At 39.9% G+C, this 14,162-nt stretch overlaps 2 pseudogenes; both read left to right on the forward strand.

Moving 5' to 3' along the window:
* Positions 1-2,104: 2,104 nt before the first annotated feature.
* LOC137498516 (mitochondrial 2-oxoglutarate/malate carrier protein pseudogene) lies at positions 2,105-2,923 on the forward strand (annotated as a pseudogene).
* A 2,685-nt stretch (positions 2,924-5,608) lies between these two features.
* Positions 5,609-12,160, forward strand: LOC137498517 (mitochondrial 2-oxoglutarate/malate carrier protein pseudogene; annotated as a pseudogene).
* Positions 12,161-14,162: the final 2,002 nt, after the last annotated feature.

Here is a 14,162-nt window from a genome sequence, read left to right on the forward strand (position 1 = left end):
GTTCAATTTACAAATAATTATCATACCGTTTAGTCCATGTAAACAGTTTAAATAAATCTTTACATTATTAAATCAATGAATCAGAACAATATTCAAAATGAATATTTGAAAATCTTATAAGGAATGACTTGAAGTACCATTAGAAAATCATGGCTTGTATGTATATTTAAATATACGACTTGAAACATAAATACATCGGTTGTATGATTTGGTGAATTATCGCTTCATTTGCTCACGGATCTAAAGAAAAATCCTCACGCCAATGTCATTACTCGTCTCCAGGTCGTTTTTAATTAAAATAAATATAAATTAATATCACATCAATGGCATAACATCCAGATATTCATTAAAATATGAAAGAGATTTTCCCTTTACCAAATCACGTAATTCAATGTAAATGTAGATATCATGAAATTAAAAGAATTCATTTTGAAGATACGATACGCAAATATAACAACATCTCAAAGTAATAAAATAATAATACACCAACATGCGAATAGAAATAACAATAACGTGGCTCAGGCCCGTTCCTAGAATGTTTGAAATACATTTCCAAATACACTTCAGTTGCATATCCACATTGGATGGATGATTCTGGATAACTCAATTACGAATGACTGTAATAAATCATCATGCACATGCATAATACTACAATGATGATGCTGGTCACAGGATCTGGTCAGTTTACCGTAGAATGTACCTTGAGGAAATAACGAGAGCAAAATTTGACATACGGATTCTAAGACCTATTTTGATTCATATCGAGGATCGCTATATTCTCTCGATTTCATACTTATGCATTACTGTAAACGTCCCACTCATAATCATATGCGAAGATTCTATACTCAACAAATTCCTCTCTATCTCAATAAAGACGTAGACTCATAATAAGCACGTAGATTCACAATAACACGTAGGTTCACGATAACACGTAGCTAACACTGTTTTCGCTCCTCCTGTAATAAAATTGCCGTACTATTCTACCATAATTCTGCTGCACTACACTGAAATAAAATTCCTGCTCTACATTTTAATACAGATAAAAATCAAGTAATTCTACGAAAAATAACTAGCATTTTCGAAGATCCCAATTAGTTTGCCCGATGTTATATAACTGAAATTACTGTGTATTGGCGAATGGCTTACAGAAATTCAATACTATGAATTGAGGTACAATGAAATTATTGAAATCTTGCGGGCTTAGGTTATTGAATGAAGATTTACATCCATGGGTACTTTGATTTCACTCGATGACACGATATCAATTTCATATTTCTAAATATTGTACATGTTCTGCTCGTTAGTACACTAAAATTGATACAGAAATCCAGCAGCTGGAAGAGAATACTCATTAGTAAATAATGATGCTAGGACTTACCGTTTGAAGAACCGGGCACCAGGTGATGCGTTATAATCCATCCTGGACGTTGTCCTTACGCCTCACATGTCTACTATATCTTGATGTTACACTCACAAATTAAGAATACTTTCGCGTTCATCGCGCACTGAAAAATAATATCACACATTGTTATATAAGAGAAGCACATGCCAATTAGATATTAGTTAAAGCAAAACACACGCGGAAGCGGAAGTGTTTCAAATGCAATATACAAAGAATCACAGTTAATAATTCTTTCCTTAATATTAGAATTCCGGTAATCCGACCGTACGAGAGTTCGCGACCCGTTCTGTCGTATACACGTCGAAGATGTGCGTATATAGCGCGGCGGTTATGAATGTACGTATATCAATGCTCGGCGTTCTTGTGCGGTCTCAATCACATCCAAAGCAAGGGTAAGAAGTAGCAACAATTGGCAGTATAATCTTGCTGCATTCGAACAACTCCAGACATGTCATAAATAAAATATTGTGTTTCCATAAGCAGTTTATTTAATACAAATGTGGTAATATTATAATAAATTAAGATGTGAATTATGAGGTGTTATTGCATCTTTACAAATTCTATTATCAATTATTACATCTTAGTAAAATTGTCATATTGACATCTTGTCATTACGTCGCATTCAAATGATTATTGCTAAAAATTATGGTCTCCTTGAATCAAGGATAGTTTATTCCCAAATCATATGAGGAAAATGTCTGAATGGCAGAACTGATACAGCCATCCATTCCCAACGGGGTTAAGTTCCTATTTGGTGGTCTAGACGGTATGGGAGGAACATGCGTCCTACAACCTCTGTATTTGGCGAATAACAGAATGTAGTTGAGCGGAATGGGCGGAGCAAGAGAGTACAAAACAAGTTTTCATGCAATGCAGGCATTTTAAGAAAAGAAGGAATTGTGGGCATGTACACTTACCTTTCTGCTGGACTTCAACGTCAGGCGACATATTCCACCATTAGGCTTGGAGTACATACATGGTTGTTTGAAATGTTCACTGGAGCGGATGGACCACCACCAAACTTTGCCATGAAAGCTCTTCTTGGGATGGGGCTGGGATGACTGTTGAATTTGTCGGCACACTTGCTGTAGTGGCCTTAATTCGCATGACTGCCGGCGGTCGGATTCTTCTCGAAGAGCAACGGAACTACAAGAATATGGTGGAAGCTCTGTTCCATATCTCGAAGGAGGAAGAACTATGGTCGTGAATGCTGCCCAACTTGCTACATATTCTGAGGCTGAACAATTCCTACCCGGCACAGGTTATTTCAAAGACAATATATTCTGCCACTTCTGAAGCAGCATGATATCTGGGCTGGTTACTATTGCTGGTTCAATGCCTGTGGATATAGCCACGACACGAATACAAATCATGCAGACCATTAATGGATAACCGGAATTTTTATTAAACGATCATGGGACAAAATGTACTTCCGTGGAATTCCAAGCGGCCTTAGAAAAGCTTGAAATCAAGCATATCATGAACTCCATAAGGCACCCGGAAGCAAATCCCGCACATTGAATCACGCGTGAAATTGCGAGGTTTTGTAGACTATACTGCGGATGACAGTATTGGAAATAGGTCTAGGTTTTCCCCATAATACAGAAGATAGTCAACTCAACGACTCACGAGTATATCCAAGACATCCCTATAATGGTGCATAAGGACCTTACATCTGATGGACCTTGGGATCAGATATTATCAGCACGTCAAGTTGCAGCAGTAACCCATCAGACTAGTGACGATAGCTAAGGAAAGTATTCGAAACGCTGCGCGGATGAGGGAAAGGCGACAGAGAAATCGTGTCTTTAGGCAACCGTTACAAGTTGATAACTTGGTTTTAATCAGGATAACTGCTGTATCACATCCAGAACTCCGCATCTATGCCAATTTTTGTCCTTTCTACATAGGACCATTCAAGGTAGCTAAGATACTCGACAAGGGAGCTTATCAAGTTGATAAGCTAGATGGTGGCGTCAACGAAATTTACAGTTCAGAAAATTTAAAGAAATACTTCAAGAGGGAAAATTGAAGAAAAATCCCTATAGAAATGTATTTTCCCTAAGGAAAGGGGAGATCTACCAGGAACGCTGGTCCAGCATTATGGTTATGTATTTCAAACATAAAATACGCTCTGCGCGCCAACGGAGCAGCTCGCGACAACGAGCGTGCTGCGAGTGACCTAGAAGCCAGCCCCGGCTCGGAAAGGCTAAGTTGCATCATCCATAGTACCTTCCTAACATTCTACCATAAATAACTCGTATAGGATTTACAATGAGAATATAATAACATCAACGTATACAACATTTTAATATGTCCAATACCACCAAGTTTCATTAAAATTCACCTCGGATTAAAGAAGATATTGAAGGAAATGAAACAGCTGCAATCTCCGTGGCTTTGGTATAAAACAGGAGCGAAAATTCAACACGACACTGTCTTGTCCCAAAGTCCAACCAGGACGGTTGGCTGGTGGAAGTTTGCGTCGCGATGTGACAGTACGGAATGGAAGTCTACAGTCAACATGATTACAGTGAGAAGTGATTGAAACCTTTCAATAGTCTTGCGAACTTAAGAGTTTGGAACGAGTGCATTAAGACTTGTATTTTCTCAAGTGTTAAATACTTCTAAGTGATTGAAATATTTCAACAGATAACGAACTTAGAATATGAAGAATGCATTAGGACTTGTATTTATACAAGTGAAATCTGAATGTTAGCGAAACATCTAACTTCACGTCTGAATTCACTTATAATTTGACGGTGTCTTTAACTGAACTCACGACTACTAGTGAACGGAAATAATTTTCACTATCTAAGTATTATAAAGCCTTAACATCATTATTATTCGTGTTTGAATATGAACATGGCAGTGCCTGTGAACGAAACTAATCTCACAAGCAAAGCATTTAACTTCTAACAGTTTGAAGTAATTGCCCTTCAGGGCCTCACAACAGTGTGAAAGAAACTTTGTAAATACCTGAAAAATAATCGCCAAGCCGTACAACTCTATAAATAATTATGCTATATTCTTCAAATGCTTAAGTGAACTATTTGCGAACAATATCATAATTTGTGTAAAGTGTCACGTACGTAAAAATATACGGGTTCGATTCTATTGACATTCGGCCGCATGAAAGTTATTGCTTTATTTTCTCAAGTGAACAGTTTATTTGACTTAAAGATACACTTGTCTTGGATTGCATTGACATTCGACACGGCATCAGTGCATTTATTTCCTTCAGTTCAGGAATTACACCTCAGACTAACACGTCCATTATGTCCAAAGGCTTAAATACGCTTCTTCACGCTTTCCTTCCGAGTGAGTAATCTCGAGGAACCAAACTCATAGACATCCAAGATCGTCAAGAACTTCAAGGATTTCTAGAACATCTAGAGCTTACCTCGTTGGAGTATACGTGTTTCCATGGTGCGGAGAGCTTATCCATGGTAAGGACGAGAGGAGTAGCAGAGCAACGCGGGACATGGCCAGCCAGAGAACGGAGAAAGGTCACGCCCAGTTCATCTTCTACTGTACTAAGGTGATATGAACTTGACTTTTCACAACAAATCAACACGAACAGTTTAAAAAAATTTTTAGATCATTATTCAAACAAATCCTCTCACTCTCAGTACCACTCTAATTTAATGTGCCGTACACGCCCTGCGTACCATCTCGTGCTCTTCAAACTTAAAATACGGGCATTTCCTGTTACAGAGAGGAGAGAGATAATATAAAATGGCGCCCTTGCCGTGATGGGGCTGACTGGAGTGCAGTAGTATAAAATAACGCCACAGCCGTATTTAGCTTCATTGAAGTGCAATTAATAAAGTGATTCAATTTACTTGGAGCAATCAGACAATAACATTCAATACTCGAGTGAACTTTAAATTAAGAAAAACTTTGTGTTTCCGAGAAGTTAAGTGATGATTATACTATACGGCACAATACTAGGCTGGTAATATAGAAAATATTGAACGTTGATTTTTTATATAGTGTAAATGATTAAAAAGTTAAGATGTTTAAATATTTGAGTATATATTTCTAGATGAACTTTAAACCATTGGACATTAAAGGTGATATTGAGATCTTTACAAATGAGTGATAATATATTATGCTGTTAACCATTTTTTGTCATTCAAAAATAAGACTGACATTAAGTTCGAAATAGTTGTACATACTTAAGGGACGAAATATATCACTGAAATGGCTGAACTGAAACAACCGTCTATTCAAAGAAGGGTTAAGTTCCTATTTGGTGGTCTAGCCGATATGGGAGCAACATGTTTTAGTCAGCCTCTTGATTTGGTGAAAAACAGAATGCAGTTGAGCGGAATGTGCGGAGCAGCAAAAGAGTACAAAACAAGTTCTCATGCAATTTCCAGGCATTTTAAGAAAGAAAGGAATTGTGGGCATGTACACTTCCCTTTCTTCAGGACTTCTACTTCAGGCGACATATACCATACAGTATATACATGGTTGTTTGAAATATTCACTGGAGCGGATGGACAACCACCAAACTTTGCCATTAAAGCTCTTCTTGGAAAGGGTGCTGGGACCACTGGTGCATTTGTAGGCTCACCTGCTGAAGTGACCATAATTCCCTTGACTGCGTACGGTCGGTTACCTCTGGAAGATCGAGAAACTACACGAATGTGGTGGAAACTCTGTTTCGTATCTCAAAGGAGGGAGGTGTCTTCACCTTATGTCGGGGAGCTATACACAATTCCTTCTTGGCACAGGTAATTTCAAAGACAATATATTCGGCCACTTCTGCAGCAGCATGATATTTGGGCTGGTTAATGCTGCTGCTTCAATGCCTGTGGATATGGCCAACAGAAGAATACAAAACATGAATTCCATTTATAGAAAACCGGAATTTTTATTAATCGATCATGGGACGCCATTTACTTCTGTGCAATTCCAGGCGGACATTGAAAAGCTTAAAATGAAGCATATAATGAACTCCATAAGGCACACGGAAACAAATCCCGCAGAATCAATCACGCGTGTAATTGCGAGGTTTTGTAGACTATACTGCGGATCACAACATTGGAAATGGGTCGAGGTTCTCCCCGTAATTCAGATGATAGTCAACTCAATGACTCACGAGTCCATCCAAGACCTCCCTATAAGAGTGCATAAGGATCTTACACCTGATAGACCGAGGGATCAGATTTTGCCAGCACGTGAAGATGCAGCAGTAATCCACCCGACTCGTGTGACGATAGTTACGGAGAGGCTTCGAAACGCTGCGCGAACAAGGGATAGGCGAGAGGGGAATCGTGCCTTTAGGCAACCGTTACAAGTTGATGACTTGGCTTTAATAATGAAACCTGCTGTGTCACATCTTGAACTCCGCATCTATGCCAAATTTTGTCCTCTTTACATAGGACTATTCAAGATAGCTGAGGTACTCGACAACGGAGCTTATCAAGTTGATAAGCTACATGGTGGCGTCAAGGGAATTTACAATTCAACAAATTTAAGGAAATACTTCGAGAGGAAAATTGAAGAAAATGAAAATCCCTATAGAATTTTCTTTTTCCCAAGGAAATGGGATATGTACCAGGAACGCTGGTCCAGCATTAGAGTTAGGCGAGTGACGTAGGAGCCAGCCCCGTCTCGCTAAGGCTAGGTAGCATCATCTATAGATTCTTCCAAACCTTCCATCATAGATAACTCGTATAAGAATTATAACATGAATATAATAAAACCGGCGTATACACCCTTTTAATATACACAGTACCATCAAGTTTCGTTAAGGTCCACCTCGGGTTAAGGAAGATACTGAAAGAAATGAAACAACTTCAATCTCCGGAATTTTGGTAAAAAGAGTAGCGAAAATTCAACACGACACAGTCTTGTCCCACAGTCAAAGTAGGTCGGTAGGCTAGGGGAAAATTGCGTCGCGAAGTGACAGTACGGAATTGAAGTCTACAATCAATGAAATTACGGTGAGAAGTGATGAAAACATTCCAAAAGTTTTGCGCACTTAGAATTATGAACGAGTGCATTAGGAATTGTGTTTTCTCAGGTATTAAATACTTCAAAGTAATTGAAATATTTCTTCAGACAACGAACTTAAAATTTGAAGAGTGCATTAGGACTTGTATTTATTCAAGTGAATGATGAATGTTAGGGAACCATCAAACTTCACGTCTGAATTCTCTTATTATTTCAGGGTATCTTTAACTGAGATCAGGAGTACTAGTGAACGGAAATAATTTTCACTATCAAAGTATTATAACGCCTTACCAGCATTATTATTCGTGTGTGAACACGAACATGACAGATTGAGTAATTGCTATTCATAGCGTCTTAACAGTGTTAAATAAATTTCGTAAATACTTGCAAAATAATCGCCAAGCCGTAGAAGTCTATAAATAATAGTGCTATATTCTTCGAAGGCTTAAGTGAATTACTTGCGAACAATATCATAATTTGTGGCTGGTGGCATGTACGTTAAAAAATGTGGGTTCGAATCTTTTGACGTTCGGCCGCATGAAAGTCAATTTATTTATTTTCTCAAGTGAACAGTTTATTTGCCTTAAAAACATCCGTGACTCGGGCGGGAGATGGCCAGTGGTTTCTATGGTCACACAATGTGACGTTTTTGCTGGGCAAAGTGGAGTAGGGACAGGATTTTCTCCAGGTACTCCGGATTTCCCTGTCATCTTTCATTCCAGCAACACTCTCCAATATGATTTCATTTGTTTCTGATGGACGGAAGGACCGGCAAATTTGCTGGCGAAGGAAGCATATTAACATCACGAAGGCTAACCAGAGATACCTATGTTGTCTGACTCCAAGTATTATCCTGCTGCAAAACGAGGTTGTCGAGCTGCACGGAATGGAAGCGATGAAAGAATCTATAAACCTCGAATGGGGGGAGAGAGCCCTCAATTATTCCTTTTTTTAAGGATCAGATATTTACAAGTAGGGATCGGGAAAGTTCAGGGAATGAGAAAGTTAAGAACGAAGAGTCTAGAAAAATTTCGCAAACACTCCTCATGTCCTCTCCAGTAGTACCATGGTGAAGCAATATTGCTCCCACAAAAACACTGTGCTGTTGGCTTTGAATACAATTTTAAAAAGAAGTACTCTTAGCAATCATCCACTATATAACACGAATCTGTGAGAAAATGGAGGGGATCCGACAATTCGAAGAATGGAGATATCGGCCATATAACAAGGGCCACGAATGGTGTGAAAACGATATACATCTCTCCCACGAATGCTCTAATAGCGTCGGTATGGGAAAGAACAAGAGTTGACCAAGAGAATTCAGATAGGATAGATGGAAGTAAGGTGTCTTGCACAACTAGTGGGAAGAAATAACAGGACTCAGATAAAGACTTCCTTTTCGCCAATAACGGTCAATGCTGAGAGCCATGGGGCCCCGTTTATTTGCCTCTTATGACAGGAAGTAATTACCATGCGTGATAATTTTAAACCCCTCACCCACTGGGTGAAAAATCCCGGAATATTCCCAATATTTTTAGGATCAGAAGAGAAGAAGAGATCAGCGAAAATCAGAGAAGGGGAAAGTTGAGAAAAGAAGACTAGGAAAAGTATGCAGAACCGTGATGCTGCTCTCGAGCTGAAGTATGTAGGAGTAGCTGTTTCCTTCGCAAGTTATACTACATCCAGAAGGACTATAGTCTTTAGAAGAAGCTGATCTTAGAAACTATATTCTATAAAACACTAATCAGAGAGAAAAATGGAATGGGTCCGACACTTTGAAAAGTGATGTTACCGGCCAAAAACGACAAGGGCCATTAAGGGCCGAAAATGGAAGACACATTAGCCGAATGGTCTAAGAAGGACGGGGTAGGAAAAGACGCATATTTGAGCAAGGAAGTTCAGATAGGATAGTTGCTAAACTGAAGCCTGGCGGAGAGAATCACAAGCAACACCAGGGCTCAGCAGAGAGCCCCGTGGTCGCCGGGCCATGTTCATAGGTTGAGAGCCGTTCTGGCCATTTTAATCTCCTCTTACAACAAGCAGAGGATACCGTTGGTGTTAATTTTACAACCCAGACCTGAAGGGTGAGAAACTCCTCAATAACCATAACATTTTTAGGATCAGAAGAGGTTACGAAGACATCAGGGAATATCAGAGAATTAGAAAATTGAAAAAGAGTGTACCGGGAGGTACACCTCAACGCCGCGCATTCAAATCTAGCGCCTAAATGAGCTCCTCTTTTGGTAAAACAGTCAAACTGAAACTACACCAACTTAGAACTTAACTCAGAAGATGTCACCACATAAATATGATGTAATTTTTTTATTGTGCAGTTGCCTAAACTTAGTGAATTTCTCCTCGTTTGGTTTGCCATTCATCACGAAGTTTGGTCGTTCCTCCACAGATGACACTACTAAAAACTATGATCACGCACCCTGGTGCGAGGTGTAAGATGTTATAAAGTTAAAGAAATTTTGTATTTCTAAGTTTTTGTAACTGAATGATGTTCATTTATTTTTGGGTTGGCAATATTTCCTTTTTATTTCCGCTAGTTTTGAATCTAGCCAATCCCAATTTTCTGTAATTAATTTTCAACCTCTCACAGGTTTCTTGTTCGACTCTGAGTGTAACTTTGAAATTGACCAATTAAAATGAAAGGGTGTGGCTGGTTTCGTCTTGAATGATCTCGTACCTTCTCTGCGGGTTCATAAACTGCGGCTTTTCTCGTTTCTTGGCCAATTGGTCGTCATCTTACTGAGTGTGTGTGTCAAAGCAGGAGGCGGGCGGCCTCTTTCATCGGTCAGCAGAACATCTACAAGGTAATGGCCACATAACTTTATTCCTCCTTACTACCTCCGCAGTTCAACCCGAGGGAAAGGTCCGAATCTTTAGCTATGTAACCAACTTTTCTAAAATGTAAATCTTCTTTCGGCTAATGTAAAACTTCGTTAAATCTTTAACTGTAGATCGGGGATAGAGAGTGATGTACCCTCTCGAGCTCCCCTTCATCTTGGATTGAGGCGACTATGTTTTGTAACTTTTCTTCTGTAAAGTGTTAAAGTAAATCCTATACGAGTCACCTCAATAGTTTAGCAATAGCCCTTTAGGTTTTTAAGTGTTCATTATATTGGAAAGCCGTGTGCTTCCATTCCTTTTGTGTTTGGGCCAGTTATTTAACCTGTTCGTTTCCATGAAGGCCTGGTAGGTTGGGTATTAAATACCCCTGTAAAAGTAAGTTCAATTTGTAAATGGTGGCCTGGGAGACCAGAGATTGATTTAATGTTGCCTTGAGTAGGCAGTAAGAAACTGAGAGCCTGTTAGCTCTTTGTCTAGTTTCGTAACTGTACAGTGTGCCTCTGGGGAGGCTAGATATTGTGTTTTAGGGAGCAAGTGCTCTTGAATTAGGGGATTTCTGTCCCTCATTAAATAATTCCTCTTCCTTTTGTAAAATTGTAAAACTAGGGGCTTAAAGCCCAAAGTGTTAAGGTTCAGAATCTTGGATTTTTCCCAGTCTTGTTTAATGATTGCTACTTGTACCTGTAATATTGTCAAGAAACGGTTAAGTTTGAAGTTCTGAAAATATAACCTTCAGTTTAAGTTTTAAATTAATTTTGATATTGTACTTAGACCCATTCACCCCGGCACCTTCTTTAACCTCACCTCTGCGTTCCACGGAAACCACGGAACAAAGAGGCTTTTAGCAAAACTAGGCAGAGATTCTTGATGCTGCTCTGGAGCAGAAATATGATTAAGAATCCTCTACCGGGTGAGTTGTCCCTGCGGTTAAGGGTGCGCAGCTGTAAGCTTGCATCCGGAAGATAGTGGGTTCGAGCCCCACTGTCGGCAGCCCTAAAGATGGTTTCCGTTTTTCCCCATTTTCACACCGGGTAAATGCTGGGGCTGTACCTTAATGAAGGCCACGGCCACGTCCTTCCATTCCTAGGTCTTTCCTATCGCATCGTCGTCATATGAGCTATCTCTGTCCGTAAGAAGAACATATCTTTCATGTGATGTGCAGCCTGAAAATATTATTCTGATGTTTTTGGTTATAGTTTTAACAGGAAGAAAATCTTAGTAAAAATGTTCTATATAACACTAAACACAAAGAAACCATGGAAGGGTTGTGAAACTTCCGAAAATGATGGTATCGGTCATAGGAAAACACGGGCCTCGAAGGGAGTGAAAATGAGAGGATCTATAGGCCACAAAAATTTTAAGAGCATCGGTTCGGAAAAAAATGGATTTTCACAAGGGAGGTGGGATATTATAGAAATAAATGTGGAGCCATGGCAGAAATATGTGAAGGCAGTACCTGGACTCTGTAATCGGCCTCATTGTCACCAACCCACGAACCCAATTTAAGAGCCCTCTGGCCTGTCTTAGTAGCGTTTTACGACAGGCAGGGGATAACGGGAGTGCACATACTGCCACTCCCACCAACAGGAGGGAGAAAGCCCTTGATCTTCCTAACATTGTTAGGATCACAAGAGAAGAAGAAATATCAGCGAAGATCAGAAAAGGAGAAAGTTGAAAAAGAAGTCGCATACAAACGTACGCAGGATCGTCTGCTCTGGAGTTGAAGTATGGTATTGTAGCTCTTTCCCTTGCAAGTTGTACTGCACTCAAGAGGACTATGATGGTGGTTTTAACTATAGTTTTAAACTAGATTATATACTGTGTAACACAAATTAGAGAAGAAAAAATGGAATGGACATGACGCGTCGAAAAGTGGAGATATCAGCCAAAGAACAACAAGGGCCACGAATGGTTTCAAAACGAAAGATTCCCTAGACCCGAATGCTCTAATAACGGCGATGTTGGAAAAGAACAAGAGTCGACCAAGCGAATTCAGATCGGATAGATGGAAGTGAGGAGTCTTGCACAACTAGTCGGAAGCAATACCAGGACTCAAATAAGGCCCCTTTTTCGCCAACCATGGTACAAAGGTGAGAACCCACGTGGCAGCGTTTAGTCGCCTCTTATGACAGGAAGTGATTACCATGGGTGATAATTTCAATTACCCAAAACACAGGGGTACAAAGACCTCAATAAACCTAAGATTGATAGGATCAGAACTGGACAAGTATAGATCAGGCAAGATCAGAGACGGAGAAAGATAAAAAGGAAGAATGTAACAAAATTTCGCAAAGGTTCCTCGTGTTGCTCTCCAGAAGCATCACGGTGAAGAGACTCTTGGCTTCGCAGGTGATACTGCTCCCACAAAAGTACTGTCGTTGGTTCTGAATATATTTTTAATGGAAGTACCTCTTAGCAACCACCCTCTATATGACACTAACAAGAAAGAAAAACGCAGGAGATCCGACACTCCGAGAAACGAAGTTATCGGCAATACGAAGACAAGTAACACGAAGGACGTGAAAATGAGGGACTCCCTAGCCCCCGAATGGACTAGGAACATCGGGGTTGGAAAAAAGCAAGTGTTGACAAGGGAAGTCTAGTAGGATTGACGAAGTTTCAGTTCCTTGGGAGAGAATCATAAGCAATAATAGGACTCAGCTGAGAGCCCCGTTGTCGTCAGCCCTCGCTCACAAGTTGAGAGCCCTCTGGCCATTTTGTTGGCTCTTACGACAGGCAGGGTATACCGTTGGTATTAAATTGAACACCCCCACCTACGGGGAGTTCTGCTCAATATCCATAACAATGTTAGGATGAGAAGATGTCATGAAGAGATCATGGAATATCAGAGTACTAGAAAATTGAAAAAGAAGCATCTAGCAAAACTAGGCAGTGCTTCCTCATGTTGCACTGGAGCAGAAATGTGGTTAAGAAGCTCTTGGCTTTCCAGTGATGTGCAACCTGAAAGTATTATGCTCGTGTTTGTGATTATAGTTTTAACATTGGGTGGTGTGAATAAAAATGAGCACGCACTCTTTACTCACAAATTTAGAGCAGGCACTCACAGTGAGGTGAATAAAAACCGCCTGTCGGAAGCAATCACTCACAGCAGATCTGTGACCTTGAGCGCGCACATTACATCTATCTATTTAAAGTGCGCGGCACATGACATCTATCTATATAAAGTGCGCGACATTATACATCGATCAATATAACGGTGCGGTAGACGACGTGTATCTATATAATGTGCGCGGCACAATACATCTATCAAGATAAAGTGCGCGGCACAATACATCTATCTATATAAAGTGCGAGGCAAAAAACATCTATTTATATAAAGTGCGCGGCACACGACATCTATCTATATAAAGAATGCGGCACATGACATCTATCTATGTAAAGTGCGAGGCCCAATACATCTATCTATATAAAGCGCGCTGCACATGACATCTATCTGTATAAAGTGCGCGGCAATATATATATATCAAGTGCGCGGAACTTGACATCTATCTATATAAAGTGCGCGGCACAATACATCCATCTATATAAAGTGCGCGGCACATGATATTCATCTATGGCATCTATCTATATAAAGTGCGCGGCACAATACATCTTTCTATGTAATGAGCGCGGCACATTACATCTATCTATATAAAGTGCGAGGCACATGACATCATCTATATACAGTGTGCGGCACAATGCATCTATCTAGATAAAGTGCGCGGCACAGGATATGAATCTAAATAAAGTGCGCGGCACGCAACATCCATCTATATAAAGTGCGCGGCACAATACATCTATCTACATAAAGTGCGCGGAATATGATATCTATCTAAAGTGCGCGGAACAATATATCTATCTATATATAGTGCGCGGTACAATACATATATCCACATAACGTGCACGGCACATGATATCTACCTATATAGTATGCGCG

The sequence above is a fragment of the Anabrus simplex genome, chromosome 2, assembly GCF_040414725.1.
Source record: "Anabrus simplex isolate iqAnaSimp1 chromosome 2, ASM4041472v1, whole genome shotgun sequence".
Classification (NCBI taxonomy): domain Eukaryota; kingdom Metazoa; phylum Arthropoda; class Insecta; order Orthoptera; family Tettigoniidae; genus Anabrus; species Anabrus simplex.